Source organism: Chinchilla lanigera, unplaced genomic scaffold (assembly GCF_000276665.1).
Source record: "Chinchilla lanigera isolate Chin_1 unplaced genomic scaffold, ChiLan1.0 scaffold00140, whole genome shotgun sequence".
Classification (NCBI taxonomy): Eukaryota; Metazoa; Chordata; class Mammalia; order Rodentia; family Chinchillidae; genus Chinchilla; species Chinchilla lanigera.
This window is the reverse complement of record NW_004955541.1, coordinates 2,074,663-2,079,372: the sequence shown is the minus strand read 5'-3', so window position 1 is coordinate 2,079,372 and position 4,710 is coordinate 2,074,663. Positions and strand designations below refer to the sequence as shown.

Genomic DNA, 4,710 nt, shown 5'->3' with positions numbered 1-4,710 from the left:
CAATCAATGTAATTTATCATATTAACAAATTGACAAAAGAAAGCAAACTGAAAAGCCATAGGAGCATCTTAGCAGATGCAGGAAAAGCAGTGGATAAAATCTAACAGCTGTTTCTCAGAAAACTCTGAAAAAACAAGGAACAGAACTTTTGAACAGGAAACGTCCAGTCTCCTGCCCTGGGCATCATCCCTCCTGAGGACAGACCTGGCTCCTTTCCGGTTGCCATGGGAACACTCCTGGGCTCAGCAGTTCAGAGTCACAACCAATAATTAGCTCTGGGGGTCAGCGGTGGGAGGGCGGGCTTTACCCGGGGACTACCGGAAGTGACGCGATTTCGGCGCGCCAAGCCACGACTTTGGAGGCCTCCTGGGTGGCGCCAAGGCTCTGTGGAGAGGGGCGGGAAGAAGCACCTCGCTGAGGAGAGGACTGCCGGCGAGATGGAGAGGGGGACCGAGGAGGAGAGCGGGGCCCGGGGCGAGACAGCCGGGTCCGACCTCGGACGTCGCGGGGGCGCGGCTCGTCTGGGAATTCTGAGTGTCCTTGACATGACGGAACAGGGCCCGGGGAGGCTGTGTGGGACCAGGACCCGCGCGGCAGAGACGTTGACTGACGTCGCAGTGGTTTCAAACGGGAGGAGGAATCTGCGCCTTGCTCACGAGCGGAAGGCTGCTGGGACGCGTGTGGCCGGCGTTGTCCTCGGGCCCTGCCTTGAGTCGGAGGTGCCGGCAAAACTGCGGATTTCGGAGGACACAGTCCTTGACGTGGCTGCGTAGATCCCGTGTTTCTTGGGGGTTTTGTTTCTTCGTCCCGAACGTGTGCACGGGCCCGTGAAGGAAGTCAGCCGTCCGGGCGGGCTCCAGGTCCAGCTCAGAGGCGTTTGCAGTGCTGGAGCGGGCGGGCATGGAGAGGGCGAGCAGACAGAAGCGATGGAAAGAATCGCCCCTTCCCTCCCCTTCAGACCTGCCTCTGTGCAGAGCCGAGGACTGGAGGGAGAGTGTCCCACATGAAGCCCAAGTTGGTTCTACCTGTTGTTACCTAGTGGGCCTTTCCAGGCCCAACTGCAGGGCCATGACAAAAACTGCTTTTAGGTTACTGATGTGTCAGGAGTAAGACAAATCATGCTTTTCTTCCCCCTGGACATAGGGTCTTGATGTATAGTTCAGGCAGGTCTTGAACTCACTGTGTAAGCCGGGCTGGCCTCGAACTTGAAGCGATCCTCCTCCCCCAGCCTGCCAAGTGCTGAAATTATGGGTGTGTTCCCCAGGCCTGGCTAAATCATGCTGGTGATGAGTAACTGGCTAAGGACCCCTGGGGTTTTTGTTTCTGTCCCTGTGGTGGTCTCTGTGGTCCCCTGTCACTACTGTGCTCTCCGACTGTGTCATGAATGGGATGTCTCTGGGTAGGTGTAGTAAACCCAGCATGTGAGAAGTTGCAAGAGCAAGACAGGAGTGAGGGGCTACATCGGGGTGAAAAATTAGGGCGGACTTAGTGGTGTCTGGGTAAAGTGCCTGAGCATTCTTTAGGGCTGCTGTTACTCAGTGGCTGAAAACAACAATAAGAACTGTCTCTCTTGCAGGAGCCAAGCTGAGGCCACAACCAGAACTGAAGAGGCAGATGGAAGAGAAAGTTGGCACAAGTGGAGAAAGAAAATTCCCCCAAAAGCATAAGGTCATGGTAGAATAGGTAGAAACCAAAAATGTGGAGGAAAAGTTGGATGAGAAGCTTCAAGGGAAGCTGAGGATGCCTCGTGTCCTCCTGGCTTCCAGGCACAGCCTGAGCAAGCAGTGTGGTTGGAAGGGAAAGGGATTCCGCAGTGGATTCATGCACCTAGCAAAAGAGTTTCCTGGGTGGACACAGAGCAGGATTATGTCACCTGGAAGCATCAACTCCAGGAGGGGAAACAGAACCGTGAAATCCAAGTCCTGTTTCCAGGGACTAGAATTTGGTGCTGCCCTCATTGCAGATGCCCGGCCGGTGAGCATGAGTGGAGAGGGAATAACTTGGCGGGAGAAGGTGGATGCTGCACCCTCAGCAGTTCTGCTCTGACTTAGGGAGGTGCAGGATAGGGGATTCCTGCTTGGAGCTAGGGAGACTCCTCCGGTCCGTCTCCCCTGGCAGCAGGTGAATATTTGCGTGCAGCATCTCTCACATACATCTCTCACTGATTGCTCAGTGTTTCTCCCCTGTGTTTTAACTTGGGAGTTTAGATACTAGAACTGTTTCCCAGAAGAACCCAAAGCTGGGAGAGGGAGAACAGCAGTGGTTTCAACACCGTGTGGCATTTCTCCTGCACTAGTTGTCCGTGGCAGCACAGAATACCATGGACAGGACAGAGGTGCTGTGCTTCATGACTAGGAAACTCAGCAAACGAGGCCCTGAACATCGTCCCATTTTCACCAGAGCTTGAAGGTTGACGTCACCAAGCGGGGCTGTGTGGACAGGCCGCTGTCTCAGGAGCTGATAGTTTCCTCCTGGAGTCCTTTGAGCCTGTCTGTGACAGAACATGGGGGCAGAAATGTTCTTGCCATGATGGGAGGTTTGCAGCCACGTTGGTGCTGTCAGTGAGGGAACGCTGTTCTGATCCTCGGTGCTTGGGCCTGCACTAGGAACTGTGCATACAGAGACACAGAAACTGTCATCCCAGCGTCCCCAGAGCTCTCATACAGGGAAAGCAGCAAGTCACAAGATGGACTGAGACAGGGAAGCTGCTGCTGGGTGGAACTGCATCACTGTTTGCATTGCTTCTCCCTCTGGTTTTTCCAGCAGCTGAAGATAGTGACTGTGGCCACTCAGAACATCACCACCACCTAGGCTCCAGGCTGAACGCCATTCCCATTGTGCGGGTCTGAGGATGGCCTCATGTGTATCCCCTGACTGTGTTCCAGTCAGCTGGAGAAGTGAAAAGCCAGGTTCAGTGAGACATACAGGTTCATCCTTGCCAAGTCATCCTGATCTTGACTCTGTCTGAGAAGAGCTTTTCAATTTCACTCTTCTCTCCCCATGTGAAGGCCAGTTATGTATTGGCCATACTTCTAAAACTGTATTACCTGTTGTTTTATACCAGTTGTGAAATAAAATGGGGTAGAAAATTTAACCCCTTCCCGACGGGGCCAAAATTCCTGTGTCTCACTACTGGGCAGCTTGAACCACCAGTGGTACAGGCGTGACTGTCCCTTGCATGACTGTACCACTTGTCCCTCGGTGATAAAGGTGGCAGATGGGGCAGTCACACGTACCACTGGTGGTTCAAGCCAATGGGGACCTGTGAAGGCAAGTTTTATATTTGTAGTGAAAACATACGAGTGAGTGCAGGACCAAAACTGGGTTCATGCTGCTCAACTGGTTGAACAACAGTAATTTGTATTCTACTGAAACAAGAGTCAGCTCTGATTCCTGCTGTACTCCTCTTGCTGCCCTCTCCATTGCCTTCAGATATAAAAGCTGGGATCTACACTTTTCCGCTCAGGCAGTGCATTTGTGAACATCTTGTTTTTTTGTTGTTGTTGTTTTTTCCAGTACTGGGAATCAAACTCACGAGCTTGGAAAACTGTTGGGAAAGGCAGTTTTCCCAAGCCTTGTGCTTGCCAGGCAGGGGCTGTGCCACTGAGCTAAATCCCCAGCCCCCTAGGCAGTGCATTTGTGGCCCTGTCCTTAAAGCTCTGCGCTGGTTACACGGGGATGCAGAGGCTGGCACAGCCGAACTTATTAAGAGGAGCTTCGTTGTGTGCGTGCTCAGGATCACGAAGGACTCTCAGTACCGCAAGTGACAGCATGAGTCACAGACACTGCTGAGCCCACCCTGGAGACAGGGAAGAGGACAGGGACGGGACACGGCCCCAGGCTCTCTACCTCCTGAAGCTTTAGGACAAAAGGGCCCTGGGGAATCTCCAGAGAGTGTCCCATAGGTGAGGGTTCACACATATTTAGTGTGGGTTCTATGCGTAGTTTCCTTTCACAGGTGAAAGTTAGATGTAGATAGTATGGACATCAAGAGAAGCCATGCAGACATGGACAGCAGGGCCTGAGCAATTGGAGGCTGGGCCTTTATGCTCCATGAAGTTCAAGATCCCATGGAGACAGTGAAGCAGACAGGATGTAGTGCGGGAGAGGGGTCCGTTGGTGCAGGGAGAGCGCATTGTTGGCCTTCAGCAGCGCTGGTGACTTCTGGAGGAAGCGTCATCTCCAGGTGTCCTGTCTGAGAGCCCTCGGTGCCAGATGACCAATAGGACACCTGGCCTCTGTTGACCTCACTGAGGAGAGGCCTCCACCCATCCTGCCACCTGGAAGCGTGGCTGTGACTCCAGGGAAGGAAAGAAAACATATTCCTGAGTCAGTGACAGTGGAAAATCCATAGCTGTGCATAAATGAGCCGATGCTGATGGAGACAGTGGCTGTGGAACCGCAAAGCAGAGGCTCAGGATAACACTGTGTGGAGCCTTAGGACCGGGTGTGTGGTACACAGGTGGGCCCTGCGGACTCTGAACTTGTAGACTACAGTTGTCTACACTAAACTTCTCCTCTGCTTTTTTGCCAACAATACTTTTCTCCAGGAGCCCAGAGATGTTTTCAGAGTCTGAGATCGTCTGAAAACCACTGGCATCCCGTGGTGTCATTGGAGGGCAATGTGGGGTGAAGGAGGCCCCTTTCTCAGGTGTTGGACCAGGCCTCCTTCCTGCACGTGGGCAGGGGTGCTCCGTGCTCCTGGGTCAC

The 4,710-nt window shown here is 53.3% G+C and overlaps 1 long non-coding RNA gene across 1 annotated transcript; it reads left to right on the top strand.

Annotated features, from left to right (window-relative positions):
• Window positions 1-338: 338 nt before the first annotated feature.
• Window positions 339-3,116, top strand: LOC102028799. Its single transcript, XR_001232131.1, has 2 exons — window positions 339-1,399; window positions 1,577-3,116. It is a non-coding gene; the product is annotated as an uncharacterized LOC102028799 (long non-coding RNA).
• Window positions 3,117-4,710: the final 1,594 nt, after the last annotated feature.